Consider the following 14,134-nt stretch of genomic DNA (forward strand, 5'->3'; position numbering starts at 1 on the left):
AAAATCCCGCACTTTCGCACTAATGGCGGAACTATCTGAATTGGCCCTTACATAGCCAAGTGCATGAGTCCTTAAAGGGATATACCAAGTGGAAGTGTTATGGAGTATTGCTAGGACATATCAGCTTAATAGTTTCCACAAATCAGTGACCGCATATTCTAACCATCCTTTTCTAGGACATATCACAGATTGCCACCATTGCTGAACCCAACATATAATTTATATTGTTCTATTTTTTCATATGGAAATTAATTAAATGTGACTTTGACAAGTTTGTATTTTCTGTATAATTATAATCCTGCCCTTTATCATCCCCCTCTTTAATCCTCAGCAGTATAAATAAATATATATAGTAATATATTTTGTCCCATTACACTATTACATATCCCACCTGTTAGCGCCACGTTTCTTGCGCCCTCTGCCGGATCGTCTGCGGTACTGCACGGTAGTGTCCGCGACCTGCACAGATTCATTCAATTCAGCAGCGGCATCTCGTGGTTGTTCTTGGTACTGCAGTTCAGCCAAAAGAGTAATCTCCCCACTGTTCACATCCCTCTTAGTTAAACAGGGGTCGGACTCAAAAAAAGGAGGCAGAAGGACTTCTTTCAGCAAGGAAAAATCCGGATAAACGCCATCAACAAATATCAGTCCCTCCATAGCTCTGGATCCTTTGATTTAAGGGCTCAGGATATACAATCGCCTCCTTCTGATCAGGGGGTTCTTCCATAGATGATTGGGAAGGTGATGAACTCCAGATTTTTGTATGCTGCTTGATCGGATGTGAGATTTGGGGGGAAAAACAAACAAAAAAAATACCTTCACTCCCAGAGATCCCTTGTATAAAAGGGGGATTCCTGGGTGATGGGGCCATATTAAAATGCAGCTCTGGGCTTTTGGACAGTTATTAACCCCTGAGAGGATTTACTGGGACGACTGGGCCACTGGAGTATTATAATAATTTCCATTCTGTTCAGCAATTTGAGGGTTAAAAGGCCAAGATGGTGAGGAGTGATTTGTAGCGTCAGATCACCTGCTGCTGCCTGTGATCCTCCCTGTGGGGTGAGGTATTAAAAGGCGGACAGCAGGTGGCGCTGTCCCTTTGAGAGGATCAAAGTGCCCGGCAGGTGTAGGGGGGCGCCACAGGGGCAGAGGAGAGGTCCACAGAAGCAGAGGGGGGACTCCATAGGGGTAGGGGGTACACTGAAGCCAAGGGGGCTCCATAGGGGCAGGGGGTACACTGAAGCCAAGGGGGCTCCACAGTAGCAAGGTGGGGTCCTTAGAAACAAAGGGGGGTCCACATGAGCAAAGGGAGCTCCATAGGGGCAAGGGGATACACAAACAGGGGTGAGCCTGATTATTAAAAGTGAGTAGACTTGAGTCCTCACTCTGTCTGGATTGTTACTTATTTGCATTGCTGCCTATTTTTCCCCCTTCCACAATTATAGCAGAACTCATGGGATAATGAAAATGTATAAAACGTGTGTGTATATGTATGTGTGTGTATATATATGTGTATATATGTGTATGTGTATGTATATGTGTGTATATATATATATATCTATAAGCCAATTATAGGGGCTGAACTGCAATACCACACATATCCACTGGGCTTGAGTGGCGCTGTTGCTGTGAAATGAAGCTCACCGCCCTTTTGTCTTATCAGAGAATGTAATTATGGTGCTTCCTCCAGAAGTAGGAATGTCTGTGCCATTACTGTGCCCCAAACACCAAGACAATATGCTGCAGGTTCCTTCTTCCTTGAAATTAGATATGGAGAGGACAGAAGGGTAAATTGAAAAGTAGCATGTTTTAAAAGATAAATATTTGATTTCTTAATATGGCAGAAGCCATCAGAGGCTGGGGTCCTGCTCCTTGTGTGAATGGAGCTCTAGTGCCTGTGCATTAATGCTGCTGTATAGTGAATGGAGCGTTGGTCGTATGGCCCCATTTACATAAGAGACCCTCAGTTTTTGGCAATTTCTAAATGGAGTAAAAAACAATTTTATATATATATATTATATAGATGAGTGAGCACTACTATGCTCAGTACTCTGATGGGCACGACTGGTGTATGGCGTGTACTGGAAGTCAATGGAGAACGCGAGCATTTTCCCAGGAACTCTTACAGAAAAATGAGTTCCCCATTGACTTCCATTATACTTGGGTGCTCAAGTTATGAGCATGCTGGAGCTTGCTTATTATATATAAAATGTGTATATATATAGATATAGATATATAATATATATAATATATATATATATATATATAAAAATATAAATATTTATATATAGCATGGTAACGACTTCTGCATAGGAGGGTAAGTTGGGGGGTTTTTTTTGGGGAGGGAGAGGGGGGGGCAGAAGTATCCACTAGATATCTCGCTCACGTTCCTACGTTGCGCCTGCATTTTTTGGTAAGTGAGGATCTGGGTGGGTCAATCCCTTCGGAGACGGGCGGCTCATTTTACCCTGTCAGTCACTGTAGTTTTTTGTTGCAAATTATCTAAAATTTTGATAAATTTGCAGTAAAAATAGTGACACAATTGCTGAATAAAATCCGCAATTCGATCCCAGCCGATAGATCGGTGTGGAGCAGTGGCCCCACTACATCTGTCGCATGTAGAAATCTGCCCACTGGTTTAGGGCGTTTTCTTCAGTTTCAATTGATTGCACAGTGAAAGTTGGAGGGTTTTTTTTTTTTGGAAGCTGAAACTCCTTGAAGGATTATCACACCTGAAACAAATCTGAAACTTATCCAAAAGCCACATTCACACAATGCTTTTGCAATTTATTTTTTTTGCCACAATTTTCCATAAATATAATGTTGTGATTTTATCCCATTTTTGGGAAAATGGTTTAAAAAAAAAAAAGGCGTGTATTATGAGCCATGGCCAAAGAGTATTTGAAGCTACTTTTCACAAGGATTTTGGTGCAAAATCCCTGTATTTTTTTTTATTATTTTAAGTCTGAATTTTTGAAGTGGTCGCGTTGCCGTTATTTTTGCCATAGTTCCGGTGTTGCACAAATTTTGTGCATCATTCTATGTAACATTTCTTGCCTCTACTGGACTCATTAATCTCTCATATTACTAGTATAATTGCACCCATTTCCCCAATCACATTTTAAAACCAATGAGAGCAGCAAAAAGTCTCCAATTCCTCTGCCAAAGGCCAGAATCACACTTGCTAGTGCCTCGCGCGAGTCTCTCATGGTAGAACCCGGCATGGCCGCACACTATGCATACAGGAGCGTCTGAGCTGCATAGAGATACATGCAACCGACCCGCTCCTGTCAGGGGAGTGTGCGGCCAAGCTGGGCTCTAACATGAGAGATTCGCGCGAGGCACTAGCAAGTTTGATTCTGGCCAAAAATTGTGAATCTTCGAAACAAAAAAAACTTTTACAAAAGCCAGGGAAAAAAAAGCTTCTGATTGGAAACTCCAATAGAAACACAATCAGTCTGAATACTCCCTAGGCTCTGTGCGCACTAGAAAGTGACTTTCTTAAGAAAAAAACCAACCCTCTTAAAGAATCCCACACCCATGGTAAAAAAAATGCACCAAAACCGTGAATTTTCCGCAGGTTGGTCCCTGCAGATTTTTACCATTATGGCAAAAACCGCAGGTACCTGCAGAAAAGTGACATGCTCAATAATTCCGCATTTTTTTTTTAAAACCCATAGGATTTGCTATGGAATGACTGCAGCAATGTTAGACACGTTTTCTGCGGCAAAATCCTCGGTAAATCAGCAGCGTGCGCACGCTGCGAATTTACCCGCGGAATTGCTATGGCTTTCGCTGAAGGAATGCTGCAGAAAATGTTTCTAACCTTTCTGCAGTCATTCTCTAGCAAAACCTATGGGGATTAAAAAATGCTGTGCGCACACTGCGTTTTTTTTATACCCACGGATTTACCACTGCGGAATTAATGAGCATGTCACTTCTTTTCTGCAGGTACCTGCGGTTTGTGCCATAGATAATGGTAAAAACCCACAGAGATCAATCCTCGGCAAATCTGCACCAAACCGCATGCGGATTTTGGTGCGTTTTTTTACCGCAGGTGCGGAAATCTTTCAGAGGGTCCAGAATTTTCTTAAGAAAATTCCATTTTCTAGTGCGCACAGAGCCTTAAGGCCCCGTCACACTAAGCAACATCGCTAGCAACATCGCTGCTAACGAACAACTTTTGTGACATAGCAGCGATGTTGCTAGCGATGTCGCTGTGTGTGACATCCAGCAACAACCTGGCCCCTGCTGTGAGGTCGTTGGTTGTTGCTGGATGTCCTGGGCCATTTTTTAGTTGTTGGTCTCCCGCTGTGAAGCACAGATCGCTGAGAAAGCCATGGAACCCATAGGGTGTAGGGGCGACATGACAGCCCGGAGGGTAGGGAGTTGATGGGGTTAAACAGTGTTGGTTCGTTTAGCAATGAGGAAAAGAAGGTGATTGGTTAGGGGGTGGAGTGTGGTGGAAGGAAAGGAGGGAGCTTTATGGTGTATATAATAGGAGGTGGGAGTCAATTAGCTCCTCTTGCATTTCCTGGATGACAGCTTGGACGGGCTGGGGAACCTCCATCATGACATCCAGCATGATGGATCCGGACATCGCAGATCTGCAGCTTGGACGGGCTGGGGAACCTCCATCATGATGTCCTGAGGAATCCTCGGATCTGGTCAGCATGGCGGTGCAGGGCGCCCAAGTAGTGCAGTCCTACACCCAGGCTGCCTGGGTGTCTCCTCGGCACCTTCCCCTCCCCCCCCCCCTCTTTGCTGTAGTGCTGGCAGTTTCAGGACTCGCCGGGGTCTTTTGGGGAAGGTGGGGGTGAGGAGGACAATGTGAGAGCCCCCACTCCCGTGGGGACCCTCCGCAGCTGGGTGGGCAGCGGTAGCTTGCTGCGCCCGCTCTGGCTGTCGGGAGGAATCTCCTGCAGGGCCGCAACGGCCGAAAAGGGGGCGTGTCCAGCAAGGGGGCCTACTTCCGGTGTGAGGCCTCAGGCTGGATTTTTTGAGCGATGCGGCCGCTCCCGGCAGGGAGCGCGCCCAGCGGCGGTGGATGGACAACACCCCCCCCCCCTCCCTCCGCGGGGGGGCGGAGGACGGCTGCTTACAGGGTCACCTCACCTGTGTGGCTTGGATTATTGGGACCGGAGGACTGGGCGCAGAAGGCGGCGGCGAGGAGGAGACAGGAGGCGCCTGCAGGGTCACCTCACCTGTGTGGCTGGATTATCGGGACCGGAGGACTGGGCGCAGTAGGCGGCGGCGAGGAGGAGACAGGAGGCGCCTGCAGGGTCACCTCACCTGTGTGGCTGGATCATCGGGACCGGAGGACTGGGCGCAGCAGGTGGCGACGAGGAGGAGACAGGAGGCCTGCTGTCTATCCTGGAGCAGGCATTGGGACAAGGGTGCAGCTCTCATCAGTAGCGGCTTCCCCCCAGGAGGGGAGCGCCCAGCATTGTGGAGGCGACAATCGGCCCAAACAGGGCATGTGGACACGGTGCTCCTGGCGTCAGGGGGCGAACCCGGCGGGCATTCGGTGCCTGCAGCTTGAGGGACTGTCCCGGGATCAGCGACGGACGACTGGCGAAAAGGACGGTGACGGCTGATCTGAGGGCGTCCTCTGGAGGCAGCCTGGCGCGGTAATCAATTTAAGTTTCAGCCTTTTTGTAGTGGTGGGGGGACAGTCGCTGTAGTGGAGTAGTGTCTGGAGATATGGGTAGCAGCTGGGGGGGTTTGGAGCATGTGGTTAGTTCATAGGTCGGTTGGTTGTTCTGGAGGCCAGGGGCAGAGTTACGGACGGGGTGGTCTCATGGCAGCGGGGCCGTGAGGGTGCAGGTGGCGACAGGTCCGGTGGTTACAGTTGCAGGTTGGGGATGGCGAGGTTCGGCGTTTACCGCAGTTTAGGTCTAGTAAGACTTGGTTAAGGGGGCTGATGATTGCGGCACATGTGAGCGGGTGAGACGGCGCAGTTATTGAAGGTTTGCTGGGGTGTTTCATTATTAATCTTCTGATGCATGGTGGTTCTTATTGGATGAATTATGGTGGGTAAGGTAAAGGGGCGAGGGATCCCGCGGTACGGTGTGTTCGAGGAGTTTTCAGGGGGTTTTTGTGAGTGATGTGTAGGTGCAGGGCCCCGGTATGGCGCAAGGGTTGCTGTGGATAAGGGAATAAAGGAGAGCGGAAATGTAGGAGAAGGTGAAGTGTTGGTTGCTGTAATGGGTTTGTAGGTTTGCAACCGCATCAATGGTAACATGGGGTTAATTTGTGGCTAGTCAGCATGTTATCCCATTGTGGAGGTTGGTGCTGGGAGGAATGTTGAGTCCAGCGTGACTGAATTGGTGTTAATGTAGGTGCTGGGCAGCTTTGGGCTGCTGTGGGTGAACTCGGTTAATCAGCAATGGTGGGCTGCGGACGGAATAATGGAGTTCTTCGGACAGCCGTGATTACGGGTGGGGACTATGCGAGTTATGGTTTGGACTAGAGGATTGGGTACTTGTGGTGCATAGAGTGTAAGTCGGATAGCTTAGGGCCATCTGGTATTATTGGGTGTTTTGCATGGGTGGACTCCTGGCATCTGTGGGCTCGTGGAGTCTATTTAATATTCATATACAATTTAAAAAAAAAAAAAAGGAATGCTTGGCCCGGTGGTAGGTATGGGCATCTGGGTAAGGGTTTGCTTAGGGAGTCGTGGTGCTCCGGTCTCACGGCACGAAGGTATTTGGTTTGAAGGTGCAGTTGTGCGTTACGGGAAAATGGTGGTACGCCCCACGGTGGTCGGCTTTGAGCGGATACTATGGTGTGGTCAAGGTTTTAATTTATCTTGGGGTGTAATATGAGAGCTCAAAGGGGGCTGCGTGTCACAAGGTTTTGCTTGAGATCGAAAGGCCCGGACATGGTGTTTGGTAAAGTTGTGTCTCCTGATGCCCATAGTTGCATATGGAGTCAATCGGGCCAGTGGTGTGGCTGCAATTTTCCGGTGGGTATTGTAGTACAGGGAGCTTGTCGTGGTCCAGTTTGCGGAGGCAAGCGGACTATGCATTATGGTTGGAGGTGTTGTTGGGGACCTTGGGATCGAAGGTAATGCTTCAATATCTTCGACTCAGGAAGGGGTACAGGGCGATGGTTGCGGTTGTTTTGTTTTTTGAGGCCGTGTTAATTTTGGGGTGGAGCATGGTTCCGTTAGGCCGTGTGGGCCTCGTTGAAATTAAGTGGGCCTGATTTCGGATGAAGAAGGTCCATTAGTGTGGTAGTTGAGTATGTGGGAAGATTTTGGGATTTTCTGGGGAAGACAGCTCGAGCCTCTGTTGTTGTCAGAGGGTGTGATGGCGGAATAAATCGGTCAGGGGAGACCAGTAGTGATATTTGGCTCTGGGGAAGCTGCAAGGTCAGCTGTAGGGGAAATTTCAAGGCTATGGATTGCAGTCGTTTTACAGCGGGGTTTCACTTTAGCGGTTTCCTGGGAGAACTAGGTTTGGGGTGCGAAGTGACCCAGTAGCATAAGCAGTGTGAGTGTCATCCTGTTGTTGTATCTCAACCCCAGTGGTGGTTTAATTCAGCTGGAGACAGGAGGAGGACTGACTGTACAGGGTGACTGTACAGTGGTTCTTTGGTCGGTACTGGGGAGGACGATGGTACAGTCGGTACTGCATTTAATTGGTTATAATAAGGCCAGCGGGGCATGGTGTGGATTCCGGTATAGTTTGGGAGCTTGTGGCATGGTGGGCCTGAGTGGCCGTCAGAGGGACCCGGTGGCTCCTGCCACCAAGGATCAGGGGAGTGCGGTGCAGTAAGGTGGACTGGGTACGCTGGATGGTGCATATATGGGATGCTCAGAGTTTAAGTGATAGATGGAAAGGTTTTAATGGTTGGTTTGGCTTGCAAGTTGGGGGAGCAAGCGTTGGGTGTGTGGGGGTCCAGGCCACGCAAGGTGTCACATGGCCTGTTCTGTGGCGGGGGTAGGTCTGGTCCAGAGGCGGTTTAACGGATAATGTTATTTGATTGGAGAGTCACTTGTAGGATATAGTGGCTCCGGTTACAAGGATCTTGCAGGCATGGGTCCTGCAAGGTGGGGGGTATTGATCCGTACGTGATTCATACCTCATCTCCGGCCCGGTGTGTGTTGCGGCCAGGGATCATATTTTGGTGGTGGAAGGTGGTTTCTGGACCGGGCCTACCCAGGGTTACGTATTGTATTACGTACTGTATTATTATTATTATGGTATTACCTATTGTTAAATGTTGGGGACGCCCGTTGGACGGCGCCCCCTTGTGTTAGTGTGTAAACAATAGGCAATAAAGGGCTGCTGTGGCCATTTTTTACCAAGTCGCAAGCAGTGTCCATGTATTATTGATACCGGGTAAGGGTAATTGGGAATAATATAGGAATCAACGACCGGAAAATCCCTCCTGGAAATGTCAAGAAAGCCATGGAACCCATAGGGTGTAGGGGCGACATGACAGCCCGGAGGGTAGGGAGTTGATGGGGTTAAACAGTGTTGGTTCGTTTAGCAATGAGGAAAAGAAGGTGATTGGTTAGGGGGTGGAGTGTGGTGGAAGGAAAGGAGGGAGCTTTATGGTGTATATAATAGGAGGTGGGAGTCAATTAGCTCATCTTGCATTTCCTGGATGACAGTTTCCCACCCACCCTCCCTTCTATTGTGTATTGTTATTATTGGTGTGTTTATATGCATGTATAGTTATTCAATTTTTAGAGCCATTACAACAAAAAAAAAAAAAAAAAAAAAAGAGAAAAGAAAGGATTGGAGGAAGTGTCGTGTATAAAATAATAATAATAAAAAAAAAAAAAAAAAACGAAACAAAAGCGATTTCTATGTGGATTTTGATGTATATTGTCATTTGGGATTCTTGGAAGTGGGTGAATAAGATGGGGGTAATGTGGGAATATATGTATATGATGTGTATGATGTATATGTGTATGGTCAGCATAAATAATGGGGATTATGTCCTTTGTCACAGCAGCGGGGGTAGGTCTGGTCCAGAGGAGCTCTAATTGTTACTGGTGTTTGGATGGAGAGCCACTGGGGAAGGTACAGTGGCTCCGGTTACTGGTGACCTGCAGGTACAAGGTTGTCTGCAGGGAGGAGGTATTGCTCCGTTGGTGATCAATGCCTTATATATGGGTCAGGGTTGTTGCCAAGGATTATATATTAAGGAGTTGATGGTTGCCAGGGAGTCACAGGTGGCTATAGTGCCCCAGGTGATAGGTAATTGAAAGTACGGGTGTTTTTGGTTTGGGTAAGGGTATTACTCCTTTGGTGACTTTTACCTCATTTAAATATGGGACCATTGTTATGGTCAGTGATCCATTTTGGTGAAATGGTAATCGCAGGAGGAGTCACTGGTTGGGGTCATGGTTCTGGATCCAAGTGCAGTGCAAGCACGTGGTTCTGCAAGGCATAGGGGTTTTGATCCGTAAGTGATTAATACCTCTTATCTCTGGGCTGGTTGCAGCCGGGGATGTTGTTGGATTAAAGTCGCTAATGGGCTTTAAGGTTTTGAGGTCACAGTTACTGTCATGCACATGGGGGATTGATCCGTAGGTGATTGATGCCTCATATCTCTGGGCTGGAGGTTGCAGCCGGGGATAATATTGAGTTGGAGGTAAAGAGGAATGTAAGGTTTTGAGACACGGTTGATACTTGATGCTACTTGGGGGGGTTTTAATCCGTAGGTGATTAATGCCCCCATCTCTGGGTCGGTGTGTTGCGGCCAGGGATCGTGTTTCTGACGGTTGTGTGATTTGAAGGGTCACTTGTAGGATATAGTGGCTTTGGTTACAGGGATCTTGCAGGCATGGGGTCCTGCAAGGTTGGGGTATTGATCCGTAGGTGATTAATGCCTCGTATCTCTGGGTCGGTGTGTTGCGGCCAGGGATCGTGTTTTTCTGACGGTTTGTGTGATTGAAGAGTCACTTGCGGAATACAGTGGCTTTGGTTACAGGGATCTTGCAGGCATGGGGTCCTGCAAGGTTGGGGTATTGATCCGTAGGTGATTAATGCCTCGTATCTCTGGGTCGGTGTGTTGCGGTCAGGGATTGTGTTCTGGTGGTGGAGTATGGCTTCTGGACCGGACTTATGGCGGGGGTAGGTCTGGTCCAGAGGCGGTTTAACGGATAATGTTATTTGATTGGAGAGTCACTTGTAGGATATAGTGGCTCCGGTTACAAGGATCTTGCAGGCATGGGTCCTGCAAGGTGGGGGGTATTGATCCGCAGGTGATTCATACCTCATCTCCGGCCCGGTGTGTGTTGCGGCCAGGGATCATATTTTGGTGGTGGAAGGTGGTTTCTGGACCGGGCCTACCCAGGGTTACGTATTGTATTACGTACTGTATTATTATGGTATTACCTATTGTTAAATGTTGGGGATGCCCGTTGGACGGCGCCCCCTTGTGTTAGTGTGTAAACAATAGGCAATAAAGGGCTGCTGTGGCCATTTTTTACCAAGTCGCAAGCAGTGTCCGTGTATTATTGATACCGGGTAAGGGTAATTGGGAATAATATAGGAATCAACGACCGGAAAATCCCTCCTGGAAATGTCATGTGTGACAGCGACAGAGCAACAACTAACGGTGCAGGCAGCAGGAGCCGGCTTCTGCGGAGGCTGGTAACCACAGTAAACATCGGGTAACCAAGAAGCCCTGTCCTTGGTTACCCGATATTTACCTTTGTTACCAGCCTCCGCCGCTCTCACTGTCAGTGCCGGCTCCTGCTCTGTGCACATGTAGCTGCAGGACACATCGGGTTAATTAACCAGATGAGTGCTGTAGCTAGGAGAGCAGGGAGCCAGCGCTAAGCAGTGTGCGCTGCTCCCTGCTCTGTGCACATTTAGCTGCAGTACACATCGGGTAATTAACCCGATGTGTGTTGTAACTAGGAGAGCAAGGAGCCAGCGCTAAGCGGTGTGCGCTGCTCCCTGCTCTGTGCAGCTGCACCCTGTACTCTATACCCTATATATGTACCCTGTGCAGCTGCACCCGGTGTGCGCTGCTCCCTGCTCTGTGCACATTTAGCTGCAGCACACATCGGGTAATTAACCCGATGTGTGCTGTAACTAGGAGAGCAGGGAGCCAGCGCTCATTGTGCGCTGCTCCCTGCACGTGTAGCTGCGTGCGCTGGTAACCAAGGTAAATATCGGGTTGGTTACCCGATATTTACCTTAGTTACCAAGCGCAGCATCTTCCACACAGCGCTGGGGGCTGGTCACTGGTTGCTGGTGAGCTCACCAGCAACTCGTGTAGTGACACTCCAGCGATCCCTGCCAGGTCAGGTTGCTGGTGGGATCGCTGGAGCGTCGCAGTGTGACATCTCACCAGCAACCTCCTAGCAACTTACCAGCGATCCCTATGGTTGTTGGGATCGCTGGTAAGTTGTTTAGTGTGACTGGACCTTAAGTTGCTTCCTGAGATTTCATGTAGAAATCCTGCATCAATCACAGACACACCTTCAGCATTTATTGCAGAATTGCTTAGATAACAATTCCCTGACTCGTCTCATAGGAATCTCTCCTTTTAGTCAATGTTCCCAGACAGTAATCAAGAAGCCATGATTCCTATCACTGGCAGACACAGGCAGAACAGGGCCCCTGTGCAAGGACAGTATAGGGGCCCTTTGCAGCCCAAGAGCTCATCATAATGCACAATTCCTCCTACTTTAGAGGTAGAAATAGCCCCCCTCATCACTTGAGCCCCTGTACGGCCGCACAGATTGCACCACTGATATGTATCAGAAACAAAATCCAAATGCAGTAGGTTTTGGAGCCCAATGGTATGTACACACCTGATCCCTATATTAGAGGTCACATTCGTTCCATGCAGGGTCTCACTTCTCCCAAAATGTGCAAGTGCCAACAGGTGAACGAGAAGCCTCCTGGAATTGATGGTTTGGGCTGAGCCTGGGAGCGGAGGAGGAACCAAAGAGGGGACCGGGGCTTCATCCAAGAGTAAAGGCCCTGTCACACACACAGATAAATCTGTGGCAGATCTGTGGTTGCAGTGAAATTGTGGACAATCAGTGCCAGGTTTGTGGCTGTGCACAAATGGAACAATATGTCCATGACTTCACTGCTACCACAGATCTGCCAAAGATTTATCTCTGTGTGTGATGGGCCCTTAACTCTTGGAAAAAAACAGCAAAAAAAACCCATTATTTAATTATTCTTAAAAATGTAGTACCTTCAATTATCTCACTAATCAAAAAGGGATAGTGAACAATAAAAGCGTGAATGTAACCAAGACTGTGAGGACATTCATGGAAGGAAATGTATGCACACTGGATTTAGGGATTCACACCAAACATTTCCAGTTTCTGGCTGTCTATGAGCAATGTTATTTGAAAACAATATATATATATATATATATATATATATATAGACATAATATATATAATATATGTATACACACACACACACACACACACACACACACACGTACACACACATCCAAAAGTAGGTGGACAGTATGTGTAATAGGGTTATGAAGGGGGAGATTTATCAGACATGGTGGAAAGTGAAAGTGACTCAGTTGCCCTTAGCAACCAATCAGATTCCACTTTTCATTCTTCACAGACTCTTTGGAAAATGAAAGGTGGAATCTGATTGGTTGCTAAGAGCAACTGAGTCAGTTTCACAGATCCAGTATTCACAGATAAATCTCCCCCAAATCTGTTTTCTTTTCAGATAATTCAGATAACCCATAATGGCAAAACATTAAAAAAAAAAATGGATTTTAAGAGTATTGGAAATCTCAACATGCTGAAACCGTTAGAGCAAATTGGGTTGAAACATTTCAAATCTTAACTAGTGCACTCATACTGAAAAATTGGCTGAGGCATCAAGCACTTGAGTATAAGCAGAAGTGGGATTCATCTGGTTCGGGCAAACCAGTTGTTAAAATAACAGCCGGTTCGCAGAACCGGCAAGAATCGGCGTCCGCGACCCGGTTCCCTGTATGCACTTGTATCGGCGACTTTAAGACGCCGATACAAATGAATCCCCATACCTCCATGCATGCCGCACTACCGGGATCAGTGGAGCCAGTTTGCTCTCTTACCCAACGTTCGGCGGCGTGATGACGCTGCAGAGGTCACGGCAGCGTCTGTATGCAGAGTTCCACGGAGGAGAGGTCGCCGGCACTTGGAGCAGGTAAGCGCTCTGTGAGCCGAAGATGCGACTCTGCAGGGGAGTGGAGGCCACCTGGGACGGGCGCTGCAGGGTAGTGGAGGCCACCTGGGACGGGAGCCTGCAGGGGAGTGGAGGCCGCATGGAATCTGGGTGGAAGCCTGCAAGGGAGTCAAGGCAGCATGGAATCTGGGTGGGAGCCTGCAGGGGAGTGGAGGCCGCATGGAATCTAGGTGGGAGCCTGCAGGTGAGTGGAGGCCGCATGGAATCTGGGTGGGAGCCTGCAGGGGAGTGGAGGCCACATCGAATCTGGGTGAGAGCCTGCAGAGGAGTGGAGACCGCATGGAATCTGGGTGGGAGCCTGTAGAGGAGTGGAGGCCGCATGGAATCTGGGTGGGAAAAGAGCCCGCAGTGGAGTGGAGGCCGCATGGAAACTGGGCGGGAAAAGAGCCCGCATGGGAGTGGAGACTGCGTGGAATCTGGGCGGGAAAAGAGCCCGCAGGGGAGTGGAGGCCGCATGGAATCTGGGTGGGAAAAGAGGCCGCATGGAATCTGGGTGGGAAAAGAGCCCGCAGGGGAGTGGAGGCCGCATGGAATCTAGGTGGGAAAAGAGCCCGCAGGGGAGTGGAGGCCGCATGGAATCTGGGTGGGAAAAGAGCCCGCAGGGGAGTGGAGGCCGCATGGAATCTGGGTGGGAAAAGAGCCCGCAGGGGAGTGGAGGCCGCATGGAATCTGGGTGGGAAAAGAGCCCGCAGGGGAGTGGAGGCCGCATGGAATCTGGATGGGAAAAGAGCCTGCAGGGGAGTGGAGGCCACATGGAATCTGGGTGGGAAAAGAGCCCGCAGGGGAGTGGAGGCCGCATGGAATCTGGATGGGAAAAGAGCCTGCAGGGGAGTGGAGGCCACATGGAATCTGGGTGGGAAAAGAAAGAGGCGCAGGGGAGTGGAGCCCGCAGAGGATGAGATTTGTATAGGAAAGGTCCGTTCCAATTTGAGCAGGGTTCCTTT

The sequence above is a fragment of the Anomaloglossus baeobatrachus genome, chromosome 4 (genome assembly GCF_048569485.1).
Source record: "Anomaloglossus baeobatrachus isolate aAnoBae1 chromosome 4, aAnoBae1.hap1, whole genome shotgun sequence".
NCBI classification, from domain to species: domain Eukaryota; kingdom Metazoa; phylum Chordata; class Amphibia; order Anura; family Aromobatidae; genus Anomaloglossus; species Anomaloglossus baeobatrachus.